Here is a 19075-nt window from a genome sequence, read left to right as displayed (position 1 = left end):
CTCCTAAACTATCAAAACAGAGGACATGCCTCTTAAGCCCAGGACGGAGCTGTGTGGGGAGAGTGCTTCCCAACCCTCTAAGGGATCCAGGATCAGTCTCATTACTGTTGTTATTAGGATGCCCGTGTGCAAATGAGAAGGCTGTAGATGTGGGGGATCCTCGGGCGGAGGGTGAGCAGGATGTGCTGTGTCAGTGTGCGTAAGACTGGGGAGGAAGGAAAAATGCAGGCAGGGTGGAGAGAGGGAAGCGGGGCGTTCACAGGCACTAGGTGACGTTACTGGGCAAAGTGGGACCCCATGAGGATTTTTAGAGAAACGTTAAATTGAGTGGGGGATAAAAGTAAAGAGGAGGAGGAGGAAGAGAATGGGAGGGAGAAGGGAAGGAGGAGGAAGAGGAATGGAGGAAGTGGTTGCTATGGAAACTGAGATGAACTTGTTCATCAAGTGACTGAAGATGCTCAGGAGAACGTAGCCTGGGGGGGTGGAGAACATGGGGGGGGGGGAGCGGGGATCATAGTGAGAGAGGCTGGACGTAGAGGCACACAGCTATAATTCCAGCACTCGCAAGGCTGAAGCAAGATGATGAGTTCTGAGTTGCAAGTTTGCCTGGGTTACGCAGCAAGACCTTGTCTTTAAAAAGGGCAGTTGTATCTAAAATAGTTGGACTTCCCACCGGAATTCAGATGGCAAGGAAATATTTTTTTCCACAAGAGAAATGGAGACATGTTCTTGGGCTGAGCGTTGAGGGAACAGAGGGAGCTGACATTTAGTAATACACTTATATGCTAAACATGTTCCAGGACTAAACGAGGCCAACCATGTCACTGCCCTCCTTAGAAACTTCCAGTGGAAGAGCTGGGGAGGTGGCTCCGTGGTTACAATTGTGTAGTGTTCTTTCAGAGGATCTGAGTTTAGTTCCCAGCATCCACACTCGGCAGCTGACAATGACCTGGAACTCTAACTCCAGGGGAAATCCAGCGCCCTCTTCTGGAGTCCTTGGGTACTTGCATCCATGCACACATCCACCACATATACGTGATTTAAAAATAAAAGGGGCTGGAGAGGTGTCTCAGTGGTTGAGTACATACTGCTCTTGCAGAGGGCCAAGTTCAACTCTCAGCACCCATAGCAAATGGCTGATAACTGCCGTAGCTCCAGCTCCAGGGGAGTCCAATGCTTTGGGTCTCTGCAGGCACTGGTGCACACATGCACATACCCACACACATGTACATAATTTAAAAAGAGGTAAATAAATCTTGAAAAATAAACTTCCAATGGCTTCTTGTGCCCACATACAAAAGCTGGGACCTATAGTTCACCCTAATAAGGCCCCATGTCCTGTAATGTAAATCCCAACCTTCAAGGTATACAAAGTTCAGAAGATTTTAGTATATTCACTGTGCTATGAAACTATCACCTTTAGTTAATTACATAACATCCCCATCAAAAAGAAATCCCAGGGCTAGAGAGTTGGTTTGGTGGTTAAGAGCACAGGCTGTTCTTGTAGAGAACCTAGGTTTGATTCCCAGCATCCCACATGGCAGCTCACAACTGCCTATAACTCTAGTTTCAGGAAATTTGATGCCCCTTCTGACCTTCTCGGTCACTGCATGCATATGGTGCACATATACTCACACATACACACACACACACACACACACACACACACACACACACACACACACATACACACACATAAGTTTTCCTAGTTTTTCGAGACTCTGTCTCTCTCAGTATGTAGCCTTGGCTGGAACTCACTCTGTAGACCAGGCTGGCCTAGAAACCACAGAGATCCACTTGTACCTGTCTTTACCTTCTGAGTGCTGGGAACTCCCAGAGATCCACATGTGCCACCATGCCCAGCTTTTAAGAAATATTTAAAAACAGGAATCCCTAAAGCTGGTGTGGTGGCGCACACCTGTGATGCCAGCACTCAGGAGGCAGAGACCAGCCTGGTCTACAGAGTGAGTTCTAGGACAGCCAGGGATACACAGAGAAACTCTGTCTCAGGAAACAAACAAGAAAACCAAATTCCCACATATATTGTATCTCCCAGAAGCTTTAATCTTGTCCCTGAGAGAGACTAATCTTGTCTCTGTGTACTGTCTCTTCTAGAAATACATAAAATATAATTAGCCAATCCATGGTTTTCTGACTTGCTTCTTTCACTTTGCATATTTTTAAGGTCCGTTAATGTTGTAGAATGTATTGATACTTCATTCCTTTTCTTGGTGTAGTAATATTCCTTAGAAGGATATATCACATTCTGTTTATCTGTCCAGCAGCTGATGTACATTTGAGTTGCTTCCACTCATGACCTTTATGCTGCCATTCAGGCATGCCATATGCATACCTGAATCATTCTCTTTGGGCTACACTTAAAGGTGGAACTCCTGTGCCAAGTAGTAGTTGAGTTTCGCTCTGGGGTTGTCCACAGCAGCTGCGTCAATTCGCAGCCCTATCGGTAGCCAACAGAGCTTTCAAGTTCTCCACACACTGACAGTGGTGATTTTTTTCCATTAAAGAAAAGTGGTAGGCATCCTGGAGGTGTTGAGGTGGTAACTCACTGAGGATTGATTTTCTGACCTAGGATTCTGACTGCTTGAATTCCGCAAGGGAAGGAGTGGGGGCATGGAGTGATGGTTACAAGCCCACATTTGGCCATCAGTCTGACCAGGATGAATCCAGATGCTGACATTTATGGTCATGTGACCTTAGACAGATGACTTTTTTTTTGTGCCCATAAGTCTCCATTTACCCAATTGGACTTTATAGTATAGCAGTTCTGGTCCATCCTGTGTATTGAGGACCAAAGGAAACAAGCCAATGCTAGTTACATAACTCAGTACCTGGCATGCATGTCCTAAGAAAACAGAACTCTCACAAGATGTGGTTTTGAAATATTTCCACCTCCAGCCTCCCACCACAATCATCAATAAAGCAGCTACAAGCCGGGTGGTGGTGGCCCACGCCTTTACTTCCAGCACTCAGGATGGGCAGAGGCAGGCAGATCCCTGAGTTCGAGACCAGGCTGGTCTACAGGGAGCATTCCAGGACAGGCAGGGCTACACAGAGAAACCCTGTCTCAAAAACCAAACCAAGGGCTGGAGAGATGGCTCAGAGGTTAAGAGCACTGACTGACTGCTCTACCAGAGGTCCTGAGTTCAATTCCCAGCACCCACAAGGTGGCTCACAACCATCTGTAATGGGATCTGGTGCCCTCTTCCAGCCTGCAGGCATACATGCATACCAAAAAAAAAAAAATCTTAAAAAAACAAAACAAAAAACGCAGCTCCAGGAGGGAAACAGAGGGAAGTGACCTTCTAGGAATGTACCCTGTGAGCTTTGCAGAGTCGTCCTGCTCTGACTTTGGTGACAGGAAGTCAGTCTGTCACACCATAAAAAGACACACAACCACACTGCCAATCAGATCACCTCAAGTTTTCAATGTGATGGGCTGACCCAGTGGCCATATCATGTACCACATGCATGTGCTCTGTGCCCCTGCTGCACTGTGACATTTAGCTGAGTGCTGCCCACTCCTGCCATCTGGGTGTTTGTGGGAAGAGCTGTCACCTCCCCTGAAGTGACGTCACTCCTTTTCCAGCACAGTGACATTCACTTGGGCCCCTCCACCTGTGACACATGTCTCCACTGAGCTAAGAGATTCTTGAGATTAGTTTTATCAGCCTGCAGCTGAACCCGACCAACCGATTCAGGAGTGCTTTCATCACGTCCCTGCAGCTGTGCGTGATAAAATCACCATGGCAACAGAGGGTGGATGATAGCAAAGAGCTTAGATGGTCATTTGCTTTATCCATTTTGTCTTTCTGATCTTTCAAATGCAATTTTAAAAAATCACAAAACTACAAAATCTTCCCAGGTTCAGACAGTGAGCATCAGCCCTTGACCGTATCAATAAAACTGCTCCCACTACATTTATGGTCATGTGACCTTAGACAGATGAGCCGGGGCCAGCTCTGTATGGTTTAATTGCCTGTGTGTCTCTGAACAAGTGAGTGTGACTCTGGGGCTGGGCAGCATGAAGTCCCATCTGTCTAAGGAGATAAAGGAGAGGTTTACAAGAAAGACGAAGATGTCGAGCACAGTAGCGCACACCAGCAAACCCAGTACTTGGAGGAGGATCAGGAGCTCAGGGTCATCCTCGCCTACATAGTTTGTTCAGGACCATCCTGGGCTATTTGAGATTCTATAAAAGAGAGAGGCAGGGAGGGAAAGACAGGGAGATGGGGGGAGGCAGTCAGAAGAGAAAAGAAAACTAAAAAAGAAAACAGCCCCTTCCTCTGAAAAATGCTTCTGTCCCCTTGGGAACATTTTAGAGACGTCTAATCCAAGGACTATTACCTGTCCTTGTGACTTTACCCCATACCCTGGACAGTTGTCCAGTAGGTAATCATCAGATAAGACATTCATTCACTTGGAATACCAACAGGAGCTGACCTGGAGGAGAGAAATCAAACAGAACTTGGACAAAGGAAAGTGGACAGAAACCACGGAAAAGAGCCTTCCTGAGGAAGGAGGCAGCATGTGAGGTGAGATGCTGACACCAGCCTGCTGGGCTTCCTCCAGCTTCCGTGCTCTCCCTGGGGGGGGGGGTGTCCACTGCACATTGGTGGCTCATAAATATTTACACCTTACCTCAGACCAACCACACTGCCCCAGCCCTGCACAGTGCACAGAACAGAGTACCTGTGGAAACCCACACATAGTATCCAGATATTTAGAAGAAATCTGTCAGGTAAGACCTGTTAAATAAGAGCTCTCCATCCCAGGCCCACAGACACATAGTTAGCGAGCATCTGTGCCTATGACTGGAACCTGGCAGGTGCCGTCCACCCATCACCATGCTGGGAGGGCTGGTGGCGGGGCTGTCCCTGCCTCCTGGACACAGAGGGTGCAACACACTCCTGTACAACCAACTTCTGTGTAGGAATGTTCAGGAAATCATGATTCCCTCATGTCCTAAGTGTCCATTTTCCTCATCCTACAATGTTCCAACTTGTAGCTCTAGGAGAAAAGCCTTGCGACTCGTAGACTTCGTAACCACTGCAGCAATACTCTGTGACTTTTCACATCCTCAAATATGACATATGGACAACACAACACAAAAATTCCATCTTCGCTGGATCATCCAGAGTGAAAGCGAACTCCAGATTATAGATAAATTGAGTCTTATACAGCCAAAGGTGGTAGCATACCTCTGTAATTCCAGTACTTGGGAGGCAGATCCAGGTGGATCTCTGTGAGTTCAAGGCCACCCTGGTTTGTATAGCAAGTTCCAGGCTACCCAAGCCTGCACGATGAAACTGATTCTTAAAAGAAAAAAAAAGTAGCCAACACAACTTAAGAAAATTTTGAAACATTTAAAAAAAAACTATTTGCTGGGCGGCGGTGGCATACGCTTTTAACCCCAGCACTCGGAAGGCAAAGGCAGGCAGATCTCTGAATTAGAGGCCAGCCTGGGCTATGGAGCTCGTTCCAGGACAGCCAGGGCTACACAGAGAAACCCTGTCTCAATAAATAAAAACAAACAAAAATCCTATATTTAATATTTTAATATATATATTTGTTGTTGTTTTTCAAGACAGTGTTTCTCTTTGTAGCTTTGGAGCCTGTCCTGGAACTCACTGTGTAGACCAGGCTGGGCTCGAACTCAGAGATCCACCTGCTTCTGCCTCCTGAGTGCTGGGACTAAAGGCGTGCACCACCACCACCCAGCTTAAAAATAAATATTTTATTAAATTTTAGTATTTAATAGACGATATCTACTATTCATTATAGTTTATATTTTAATTTTAAAGATAATTTTGCAGACTTTAGAAAAAATATATTTTAAAGTCAAACATGAAATTTAAAATGAATTATTTTAATTGTGTGTCTGTCTGTCTGTCTGTCCATCTGTGTTGAGTATGTATACATAATCCCCAGGAACTGGAGTTAAAGGCAGTTGTGAACTGCCTCTTCTAGATGCTGGCAAATGCTTTTACCAGCTGAGCCATCTCTTTAGTCCCTACCAAGAATTTTAAATACCAATGTGGGATTTATACTGTATGAATTTCTTCATTAACATGTGCCTACCATAATTTAAAATTAATCACAAAAGCAAAGCTGGGGCTGGAGGCACATTGTGGGGATCCCTGCGAATGCTGTGGCCAGCAGAGAAACAGAGAGGGAAGGAGACGACACAGGTCAGCACAGCTTAGTTAGCCAGGTTCAAAGTCAGGCTGGGCCTGGAGTCTGACTCCAAGAACTTTATTGTAAACCTATTAACACAGTACAGTTTGGGGAAAAAAGTTCCTGATGATCCCCAGTGCACAAGGATAAATAATTACATCAAAACTCACTCAAAGTACATGTCATTTCTTCCAAAAAGATGGGTTCTAGTTCACAGATGGCGACCTGTCTTTGCTTAAGGGCCTTTCGAGAAAGTGTCGTGGTCTTAGTCATACAGACAGCATTGAGGTCATTTGGGCTGTTAGCCTTCTCCTGTCCTGCTTGTGGGAGCTTGTGGGAGCCCCTTGATAATACAGATAACGTAAGGGTCATCTAGACTCTTAAGTATCTCTGGCCCTGGTTGTGGGAGCTTGGCCCTTCAGATTACCCAGATCACCAGACTATTAATCGCCTCCAATTCCCAGCCTTCTAAATGGAAGAACAGGTTATACATATTTTCCTTTGAGAAGACAACCCTGCGTGCTTAACATTCCTGGTTCCCCTATTGAACTATGGGAACAAGGACCTCTGTGCTCCCACAGCATGGATATGCATTCTTAGCATTTGGAAGCAAAGGCAAGCTTGAAGACCTGTGTGCAGCATGAACATCTGTCTCACACTGTAGCTCAGGCAGGCATTGGACATGCAGCCATCCTCCTGCCTCAGTGTGATGTGTAAATAAGAACGACCCCCATAGACTCATATATTTGAATGCTTAGTCACCAGGGAGTGGCACTATTTGAAAGGGTTGGAAGGATTATCAGGTCTGGCCTTGTTGGAGGAAGTGTGTCACTGGGGGTAGGCTTTGAGGTTACAAAAGCTTATGCCAAGCCAAGTCTCTCTCTCTCTCTCTCTCTCTCTCTCTCTCTCTCTCTCTCTCTCTCCCTCCCTCCCTCCCTCCCTCCCTCCCTCCCTTCTTGTGGATCAGGATGTTCTCAGCTACTTCTCAAGCACCACACCTGTCTACCACCATGATGATAATGGACAAGGCCTTTGAAACTGTAAAAATCCACCAATTCAATGATTTCTTCTATAAGAGTTGCCTCGGTCATGGTGTCTCTTCGCAGCAACAGAACAGTGACTAAGACGCTCAGCTTCCTGAATGCTGGGATTACAGTCATGAGCTTTTAATTAAGCTCATATCCACTCGGAACTGTGGTTACCATTCTAATGTGGGAGGAAGGGAAGCCTGGTTTATTGCAGGCCAATGCTCCAATCTCTGCTGCCACCTCTTCATCCCCATGACAAGATTCCGAAGTATACAGATGCCACTACAGTGTTTTATGGGCAGGGAGCCTGAGGCATGAGGGGTTAGCAATTTGTTCAGCAATACTCAGACAGCAAGGGACCAGGCTTAGGCCTATCCAGGCTGCCACCAGAGGGAGCAGGGTTTCCAACTACAACCATTCTGCCGGAGTTGAGGAAGAAAGATGCCAGGGATGGAACTCAGGACTTCTCATTCAGAAGTCACCTAAACCTGGGGCAAGAGCGGTGACTAACTCCAGAGCTGCTCGGCAGGTTTTACTGTGAATGAAAAAAAACTGTGTTGACTCAGCAGCCAAGAGTGATACTGTGGACGCAGTGGTTGAGAGCTAAGACAGAAACCACAGCTACGTGAATGACTACCCAGAAACTGACAGTCCACGCCATGCTGGAGACACGACAAAGAGCAGCATCAGGGGTTACATGGGAGCCATGCTTCTAGAAATTGTGATTGGGAGAGAAGGCTGTGTGGTTAAGAGTACTTGCTGATCCTCCAGAGGATCCAATCCCAGTACCCATGTCAGGCAGCTCACAACGGCCTGTAAATCCAGCCAGAGAGGATCTGTGTATTGTGTAGTTGGCATTTTCTTTGGGCCATCAACCAGCTCCCAAATAAAGACACGGAGACTTATTAATTATGAATGCTCAACCCTAGCTTAGGCTTGTCCCACTAGCTCTTTCAACATAATTTAATCTGTTTCTATTCATTTACATTTTGCTTCAGGGGTTTTGACCTTTCTTTTTTTTTTTTTAAATTCAGTTTTTTGGGGTTTTTTTTTTTGGTTTTTCGAGACAGGGTTTCTCTGTGTAGCTTTGCGCCTTTCCTGGGACTCACTTGGTAGCCCAGGCTGGCCTCGAACTCACAGAGATCCGCCTGGCTCTGCCTCCTGAGTGCTGGGATTAAAGGCGTGCGCCACCACCACCCGGCTCTTTTCTTTCATTTTTTATGTCCTACTTTCCTGCTTCCTCTGTGTCTGTCTGTCCCCTGGAGTCTCTCTGTCATCTCTTTTTCTTTCTTCTTCCCCTGAGCCTAAATTCCTCCTCCTACTTTCTCTCCATGCCTGCAAGTCCCACCTATACCTCCTCCCTCGCTGTTGGCCATTCAGCTTTTTATTAGACCAATCAGGTGCCTTAGGCAGGCAAGGTAAAACAGCAACACATCTTCACCTAGTTAAACAAATGCAACACATCTTTGCATAATTAAACAAATATCCCTCAACGGATCTGAAGCCCTCTTTTGGCTTTTGTGGGTACCTGCACACATGTGGTACACATGCGCGCGCGTACACACACACACTGCTTTTTTGCTCAATGGTGGTCCTAGTTCCATTTCTGTTGCTGTAATCAAATATCCTGACAAAAAGCAACTTAGAGGAGAACAGTTTTATCTTGTCTCAGGACTCCAGATTATAGTCCATCCAAGTAGGGCGCTCACAGCAGCATGAGCTGTGACAGCTGGTCACGTCACATCCGCAGTCAAGAGCAGAGAGAAATGAATGCATTCAGGCTTGCTTGCTTGTGCTCAGCTGTTTTTACTCTCATACCGTTTAGGACCCCTGCCTAGGGAATGGTGCTGCCCACAGTGAGCTGGGTCGTCCTCCATCAGTTAACAGATAATCCCCCACAGGCCAGCCTGATCAAGATTGACCCTTATTACAACTCTCTTCCCAGTGATTCTAGGTTGGGTTGACAATTAAAGCTAATACCACAGTGGTGCAGTCTGTACTTACATGTACAAGGAGGCCCAGGGTTCAACTCCCAGAAACAAAATGAAAACATCAAGAGCACATAACCAAAAAGCTATTAAGCAAATAAACATGCTGTGTTTATTTTAGACAGTAGTCTAATGTCACTCAGGAGAAATATATTCTTTGGACTTCGGTGACAATTGCGATCACGGCAGAATCATTCCCAAGCAACATCCAGAGTTGTGTGACTTGGTGTTTCCAGCAAATTCTACCTGTGAAGTGCAGGCTCCCGCTCCCTAATGCTCACCAAAGCACAAGATGCGTGTGAAGGTGTGAGAGAGACAATCCAAAACAATCCCCAAATTCACCTAATTACTTCATACGTTCAGCTTCTGTCCACTAACATTCAATCCTTGCTGCTGTCCAAATGAAGAGCAAGACAATCAGAAGGCCGATTCATCCCAAGTCTCTCTGTTATGATCAATCCACATTAGTCTATTATTTATTAAGATATAAATTGAGGAAATACACTCACAAATATAGAACCAAGTAAACAGATGAAGTCGTCCTCTGTTCTGATCGGGAGCAAATCTACCTGGCAGGCAGCAGGGAGAAGGAACTCATGACCCTTCTCTCTCTCCTCTTAAGAGGTCATGTACAATGGCAGGAAGCACCGCCTCCTTCAGGTCCTATAGCCCAAGGTCATGGGCAGAGCAAATACCACTACATTTCTCCTTTTTGTCTAAACAGGAAAGTTCTAAACTTAATGCAAACTATATACAATAAGAATGATTATCAAGTATTGTCCAGGAAAAACAAAGGATAATAACATAAACAAAAATGGAACTACAACCAATAAGAACAATATCAAACAAGAAAGACATGATGAGTCCAGAAATGTCCAGAACATAGGTAAATGGCAAATTACTGAGATTATTCCAATAGCTGTCCTATCCTAAAGATCCTAATTCTAGTACTTAATATGTTCTAGCTAAGATACAAGAAGACTGGATTCCTTAATACACAAACTGGGAAAATATACTCATGAATACAGAACTGAGGAAACAGCTGAAGTCGTCCTCTGTTCTGACTGGGAGTGAATCCACCTGGCAGGAAGCAGGGAGAAGGGACTCGGTGACCCTTCTCCCTTTCCTTTTAAGAGGTCATGTACAACGGCAGGAAGCACCATCTCCTTCAGGCCATAAAGCCCAAGGTCATGGGTGGAGCAAACACCACTACATCTCTCACTGAATCTGGACTTACCATTGGCGAGACTGGCTGGCCAGAGAGCCCAGAGGATCCTCTCTCCACCATCCCAGTGCTGGGATTAGACACATGCCGCATGCTTGGCTTATTTATTTACTTTGAGTTCTGGGATAAAAATCAGGTCCTTGTGCTTCTGCACAAGCACTGAGCCCCATCCCCAGCCACCCTGAGCCTCTAATAGTGATAGACAACCCAAATAATTCCAGATTATTCTAGTTCTCCCTGTGTGTCCATCTCCTGTTTTCTTGAATTTCTTTTATGATGAAGGATCCATGCATAAACCGTTGGGGTTTTTTTCTTCAGTTAAATGTCACCACACTAAATCAAAGTTCTAAAGTACCTGTGTGCAACTTGTCTACATACATACACACACGCACACACATCTGTTACGTTCAACCTCAAGCAATCTCCAAGACTCATATTACAGTCATTAAGTGCTCTCAGTGTCACTTGGTAGCAAAGTGTGTGCTTAGCATGCATTTGACCAAGTACAAAAATAGACACAGCAAGTGTTTTTCTCAAGTCAGCAATTTCAGTTCACCCAGCATCTGTGGACTGAGTGTCTGCACCTGGTGCTGGCTGTCCACGTCTGCTTAGCACGCCACCATCACTGTTCACCACCTTTCTTGCTTGTCAGCACACCAAGCATACTTCTGTGGCAGGCTGGCCTGTTGGTTGCCGCTCTCTAGTTTGACATGCTCTTCCAGAGCTGTGCTGTTCATACCCCAATCTTATTCACGCTTTCTCCTTGGAGGAAATAAGAGTGTCCCTCGATGTGTTACACATGTACATGCACACGCGCACGCGCACACACACACACACACCCCTGTTCATCCTCTCCTGTCCTTCACAATGTAATACACACTAGAGCCTGACACACACACAGTGATATGCTGCATATAGTAACAGCAGACCACACACACCAGTGTGGTCCCAGATGCTCACTTAAGGACGTTGAAGCTGAGTGTGCATAAGTACATCTGTGATGTCTACACAAAACCAACAATGCAATTCTTAGAACACATCTCCGTCATCAGGTGACACGTGACAGGATTCATCTCTGCTGGTGTTCACTGTCTTCCCCCACCCAACAGAATCTGCTATAGAGCGAGGGAAGTATGGGAGGCCAGCGCCCACCTTTTAAAGGGTTCCTGTGAGGAAGAGAGAGGGATAGGAAACTTTTCGATAGAAAGATAACGAAGAGGAGAAAGACAGAAACACAGAATAGCTTCGGGAGGACCTGGGTCAAAACCCAATGACCTCTTCTGCCTCTTCAAAAGGGCTTTTTATAACAATGCCAAGGGGCGGGGCAAAAGACCTCCCCCTTTAAAGATCAAAGCACACTGCACAGCCAAGTGCAGACCCTTCCAAACTCCTGGTAACCACTCCCGTGGTCAAATCATCCCCTTATGCAGCCCTGCTGGTAAAGCAAGCTCAGGTTCTCGGACCCTGAGTAAGTTCTCACTAGGAAACTTCTGTGGGTCTCTACAGGGAAGGACATCATTTGTCCACCGTTACATCCCTGGCGCAATGAGCATAATAAAAAATCATCATGAACGTCTTCCTGGTTTGTGAGGCATGTACAGACAGACAGCACTGTTCAACTGCTTCACAGCCAGGAGAGGATGAGGCAGCATACATGACACACACTGCCTTATAATGTTGTTGGGACAAAGGACCATGAGACTACAGATTTTTGAGCCACACTGTGGCAAGGGTGGAATGTGGCTGGCCTATCTACTATTGATTTTATGCCTGCATGAGAGTCGCTGCCCCAATCAGTAGATTCAGAGAACTACAAACAGGTACACCATCACCCAACCATTTTGTCTTTGTCCTGGGGGTAACCACTGCTTGCCCTGGAGTACAAGGGAACTATTTATATTTACTGTAACTATTCTCCATCTTGACTCTGTGTCAAAATCTGTTCCCCAGTAAGGTCTGGTCACTTGTCCTCAATAAGCCAATTAAGAGTTGAACTGATAGTGAAAAGCAAAACGGATTTATTCAATGTGGCCACACTGGGGAGAGGGCCAAAGTGATGCAGAGGACTGCCTTCTAAGTCATCTTTATGGTCCTGGAGTTTGATCAAAGTTTTAATAGAGAGACAAGGATATGCACATCTAAGCAGTCCCAGGTCAAGCTGTGGTCCTGCCCACCACTGACCCTTCACTGTCTGGGCTTCGGTCTCATCCTGTAAGGTAGTCTGTCCGGTTGTTAGAACTGTGTGCAATTGGTTACTGGGAAACAAGTCCTGCTCGGGCTGGTTCCTTTTCCTTCCCCTAACATGAGATTCCTGGGGACATTCCCATTTCTTTGGGGCCATTTTAACAGTCTGATAGGTTGAGACACAGCGTCTCTTTATAGTATTTTCATTTCTGCCAGGCCAGTTACAAAACCCTTACTGTGGAAGACTCACTGCCGCTTAAAGAACCAGCTCTCAGTAACTCTGGAGCATGACAGTGTCTTCAAAAATGTCACGACAGCCCTAGCCCCAGGGCTGGGAATTCGCTAAACAGTGTCACTTTCTGCCCAGCCCATTCGCCTCAGTCACCAGCAAGCGCGTCACACCTTCAAGCCACCATCTTCCCCCCGGAAATCCACAGGGTCGCAGCTCTACGTGACCCTAGGACGACCAGGGACCGCAGCAGACGCTGCAAAGAAGAGCTATTCCTGAGGTGTTTCGGCAGCTGCGCAAGCGCACTGAGTCCGGCAGGAGCAGCTCGCGCGCCCGCCCACTGCGGTTAGGTTTAGCCAATCGCCGGCGCCGCTGCTGACGGAAGTGAGTCGTGAGTTTCTGCGGGTCAGCCGACCCATTTCCGGCAGCCGGTGGTCCGGCGGAGGCGTTCCGGGTGGTCCACCCCCGGGAGGCTTTCACACGGTCCGGGCCGAGGCGGCGCGGGTCTCGGCCCCTCGCCGAGTTCCGAGTCAGAATTTCCCTCTTGCGCCAGCGCGGCTTCAAAGGTCAGGGCTCGCCCACTCTCCTGTCGGGCCGCCCTGACCTTTCGTGGGCTTGAGGGGGAAGTTCTCTGCGACATTGGAAACCCGTGTATCAGCTCAGCGTGGAGGCGCAAGCATTTTATCTCCAGTACTCGGGAGTCAGAGTACTCAGTACTCAGTACTCAGGAGCATGACCGTGAGCTCGAGTTCTAGAGGAGACTGAGTTGCAATGTGGAACAGTCTCAAAATAGAAAAAAAAATTTTTTTTCTATTTCGGTAAATGTCCCAAAGGCCTTTCTTCTGCCCAATACCTGCGATTAAATTCAGGGAAGCAAAAAAGATATGAAAACGTTAACTTCACGCCACAAGTGCACGTGTCACAGGCACCGTTTGCTCAAAAGACCTTGATGTGAGAAAGAGATTAAATATGGTGATTGCTTCAACACACCGACTTCCTTGTAACTGGGATAAGTTTAGCTTGTACTTCTTTCCACAGTGCATAATGACTTGTCAAATGTTGAGTGAAAAAGTTCGTGGATAGGATAGGGCTGTTCTGAGTAGCTAAGAGGTGTCTTCATGACCAGCATTACAATAGTATATTTTGGTAAATGGTTGGGTTTTTTGGCTTTGTTCTGTAAATGTGTGGTGAGAAATGTTTGAGTTGTCATGAGTTCCTGGCACTATTAACTAATGTTGGCAGCTTGTATGGTGGGCAGAGTGTGAATTTTGGCATCAGAATATGAGTTTCCCCAAGAATGCAAGACCTTATACTCATTCTCCTCTACCTCAGTCTTCATATCTGTAAAATGAAAATTATGATACTTTATTAGTTACTTTCTCCTTGCTGTGACCAAGGAATGGAGGGATTATTCTTGCTTAGAGTTGGAGGGATGTTGATAAAAGGGAGAGCATAAGCCAGAAGCAGAGACATCTGGGAGAGTCCAGAGTGCACATGACCCTGAGCCATGTGAGCAGAGGGGTGGGGGAAGGGGACCAAAGATAATGCGGGGCAGCCTGCGCCAAGAGACTGACCAAGAGAGTGGCATAGCCAAAGTGGCTGGGTTATATAGGGAAGGGCAGCTGGGAGAAGAGCAGCCCAGACCCTGGGATGGAGAGTTTGGGGTAGAGGGCCAGGTATGCCAGCCATACCCTGTGACAGGTAGAGGCTGAAGTGTAGGCAGACTTTTCTTTCCTGCCCTCCAGTTCCTAAATAACCAACATAGAGATTTAATATGAATTATAAATGCTCAGCCGATAGCTCAGGCTTATTACTAACTAGCTCTTACAACTTACATTAACCCATTTCAGTTAATCTATGTGCTAACCTGAGACTTGGGGCTTTTACCTCTCCTGCATGTCCTGCTTCCTCTACATCTGGCTGGAGACTCCTCAGACTCCACTCTTCTTGTTCCCAGCATCCTCCTAGTCTGGCTCTCCCACCCAATCTCTTCCTGCCCAGCCAGTCAGCTCTTTATTAACCTATGAGAGTAATACATACTTACAGTGTACAAAGATTGTACCACAGCACTGAGGGATGCTAGGAGAACTTGGTGGCCAGGTCTGCTTGGATTTGTTAAATAGGCACCTCAGCCATTTGTCCCAGGGTTTGAGACTTAACATTCATTGGATAAAAATCAGTGTTGTCTCAGCTCCATTTCAGTTCTTGATGGTGGTGTGGAGATGAGTGTGAACTTCTGTGTGTGAACTTCTGTGTGTGTGCCCTCAGACTATTGTCATGGTCATTGCGACTGCCCCACCACCATTGTTTTCTTGAGTTTATTTCATGCCACAGCAGACAACTAACTTTTTGAGCCTGGTGCTAAAAATAAATAAATAAATAAATAAATAAATTTTTAAAAAGGCTTCCTTTTTTTTCCCTTTTAGTACCAGGGTTTGGAACGAGGGAACTCATGCTACACATGCATTCTACCATTTAACTATAACCTCAGCCATATGTTGTTGTTGCTTTGAGACAGGGTCTTGCTAAGTTGCCCAAGCTGGTGTAGAACTTGAGATCCTGCCTCAACTTCTCAGGTGATGCTGTCTAGGGATGCTAGAATGGGTTCATGCTGTGGGATGGTCTGTATGTCAAGTGTGTTGCTGATTGGTCAGTAAATAAATCACTGATTGGCCATTGGCTAGGCAGGAAGTATAGGCGGGACAAGGAGAATTCTGGGAAGTGGAAGGCTGAGAGGGAGACACTGCCAGCCGCCATCAGGACAAGGAAGATGTAAAGTACCGGTAAGCCACAAGCCACGTGGCAAGGTATAGATGAATAGAAATGGATTAATTTAAGAGTGAGAGCTAGACAATGATAGGCCTGAGCTAATGGCCAAGCAGTTTAAATAATGTAAGAGTCTATATGTTTATTTTATAAATGGGCTCTGGGACTGGCGGGACTTGGTGATGGGAGCTGGAGAAAAATTCTCCAGCTACAGGTTCATATTCTCTGCCAATGAAAGATTTAAAAGGCAAGAAGGATGTATTACCACAAATCTTGGGAAATCTCTATTGAGGACTCTTGAGGGTCCAGCCCCTCAATAGCCCTCTCCCAGGGTCCATGGAAGAATCTGCAACCAGCTGATAATCTAATCTTAATGGCGAATGAATCTATGTACACGAAACTCTTTTTAGTTTATTCACTTTATTTTTCTGAGTCAGCTCTCTCTCTACACAGCTTCTGTTCTGCTCTCTTAGCTCCTTTCCCTCTAAGTGCTATCATGTTTCCTTCATCTTAGTTCTGCCCCATCTTGGTCTTTCTCATCTCATTCTTAGCCGCCTAGTTCTTCCCCATCCGGCTCTTCCTCATCTTCCATCTCATCCTAGTTCTCATCCTCCAATCTAGCCCCCCAAGTCTCTGAGGTTTACAGTTATATACCCATGCAATAGCAATGCTCTGGCTAAGGCAAGGTCACCAGGCTTGAATTCTTAAGGGTCATCAAGGCAGATAAGAGTTTTCCTCAGGCAGTGACTGTCAGGCTTTCTTTTACAACCCCAAGTGGGAGTGGTTAAAGGAGGAGGTCAGCTAAGAGCTAAAATCGGTTAATATAAATGAGAATAAGGGAATTTATGTGCTCAAACTACATTCTTAGAAGTGGTTAGGTAAAATGTTAGAAGTCTATAATGTTGGTATAAATCATGAGTAAAATAAAACTGCTTATATTTCTTTAGGGCTTTAACTGTCTCAGTAACTTGGCTGTGTCCTTACTGGCAGAGCGGGGATCTCTAGGCAGCTGTGTCTCAGCTTGATGTATCTGATGTGCAAAAAACCCTTTTCTTCTAAGTTAAATGTCAAAAGGGAAGTTCTAGAGATATTGCTAAGGTTGTAAAGGAGGGTCTGAGCTTAATTTGAACAAGAAACAAAGCTATGTACCTAGGCAGTGTCTCCCTATGGATATTTACCTTAATTCAGGAGATCAACAGTTGGTCTGAAATGCTTATTCTGTCTGCTGTTTGGCCTTGGATGCTTGAGAGATATTTCAGGTAAAATACACTGTTAGTATGAGAGCGCACATGAAATTCATAGCAGGAAACAGCTGATACATTAAAAGCCGAATAATACCAAATACTCCCTGAGATTTGGCTTTTCCTTTGGAAGAATTCCTTGATTCTTCCAGGTATAGCTTTACCACAGTTAGCTGAATTCTTACTACATTCTTGTGGCTCGCAGCAAATCTCTATAGAGCCAGCATATGATCCTGGTGAAATCAGGGTCTCCTCTTCATTACTAAAATAATTTAAAAGTGGATTCAAGCCAGGCGGTAGTGGCACACGCCTTTAATCTCAACACTCGGGAGGCAGAGGCAGGCGGATCTCTGTGAGTTCGAGGCCAGCCTGGTCTCCAAAGCGAGTTCCAGGAAAGGCGCAAAGCTACACAGAGAAACCCTGTCTCAACCCTCCCCCCCCCAAAAAAAGAATGGATTCAAACAGAAAGAAGCTTGAGGATCATGTAGTAGAGTTTAAAAGGAAAATCCCAAGACAGGCAAGCTGTTCATCTCAAAGCAGTCTGGAGAGAGAGAATGGAGAAGATAAGATGGCACAGATGTCAGCGCCTGGCAGACAGCCACACAGTGCAGAGTCAGCTACATGGTGGCAGAGGTCAGCAAATGGCCACAAGTTTCAGCACATGGCCACAGAGGACAGCACATGGATGCAGAGGTAAGCACATGGAGGCAGAGTCAGCACATAGTGGCATGGGTCAGTGCATGGATGCAGAGGTTGGTACATAGAGGCAGGGGTCAGCACGTGGACGCAGAGGTCAGCACATGGAGGCTGGGGTCAGCACATGGAGGCATGGGTCAACGCATGGAGGCATGGGTCAGCGCATGGAGGCATGGGTCAGCGCATGGAGGCAGAGGTCAGCACATGGAGGCAGGGGTCAGTGCATGGATGCAGATGTCAGCACATGGACACAGAAGTCAGCACATGGAGGCATGAGTCAGTGCATGGATGCAGATGTTGGCACATGGATGCAGAGGTTGGCACATGGAGGCAGGGGTCAGTGCATGGATGCAGAGGTCGGCACGTGGAGGCATGGGTCAGTGCATGGATGCAGAGGTGAGCACATAGTGGCATGGGTCAGTGCATGGATGCAGAGGTCAGCACATAGTGGCATGGGTCAGTGCATGGATGCAGAGGTCAGCACATAGTGGCATGGGTCAGTGCATGGATGCAGAGGTCAGCACATAGTGGCATGGGTTAGTGCATGGATGCAGAGGTCGGCACGTGGAGGCATGGGTCAGTGCATGGATGCAGGGGTCAGCACATAGTGGCATGGGTCAGTGCATGGATGCAGAGGTCAGCACATAGTGGCATGGGTCAGTGCATGGATGCAGAGGTCAGCACATAGTGGCATGGGTCAGTGCATGGATCCAGAGGTCGGCACATGGTGGCAGGCAGCCACACAGTGGGGAAGGAGCTTTAGAAAAGAAGAGGCTAAGTGTTAGGTGTTGTGGGATGTTTTGTATGTCAAATGTGTTGCTCTGACTGGTTAATAAATAAAACACTGATTGGCCAGTAACCAGGCAGAAAGTATAGGCGGGACAAGCAGAGAGGAGAATTCTGGGAAGTGGAAGGCTGAGGCATAGAGACACTGCCAGACACTGCCATGACAAGCGAGATGTAAGGTACGGGTAAGCCATGAGCCATGTGGCAACTTATAGACTAATAGAAATGGGTTAATTTAAGATATAAGAACAGATAGCAAGAAGTCTGCTACGGCCATACAGTTTGTAAATAATATAAGCATCTGTGTGTTTATTTTATAAGTGGGCTGTCAGACTGCCGGGGCTTGGCGGGACCCAGAGAGAAAACTCCAGCTACAGTTAGGGAGTTTAAAAGCATAGATTCCGACCAGCATCAGGAAGAGAAACAGAAGAAAAAGGAGCAGTTTTGCCTTTCTGAGTCAGGGACTGCACAAGGAAGCAGGTACTCTGGGATGGAGAAGCACAACTTCTCAAGGTGAAGCTGCCTTCCTGGGGTGTCCCCTAGCCAGGTCCCTGAACTGCCACACGATTCACCCCTAAGTGAAGAGACAAGGGCATGTGTCCATGAAAGGTAGATTTCATTCTTTACAAAAGTACCCGGGCTTACAGGCATAAGCCACATGTCCAGCACCCTCTGGATCTTGAAGCACACCTCTAACAAGTTTCCTGTCCCTGTGTCACTCCAGTTTTCTACACCTT

The sequence above is a fragment of the Peromyscus eremicus genome, chromosome 2 (genome assembly GCF_949786415.1).
Source record: "Peromyscus eremicus chromosome 2, PerEre_H2_v1, whole genome shotgun sequence".
NCBI classification, from domain to species: domain Eukaryota; kingdom Metazoa; phylum Chordata; class Mammalia; order Rodentia; family Cricetidae; genus Peromyscus; species Peromyscus eremicus.
Note: the sequence above shows the minus strand (reverse complement) of the source record.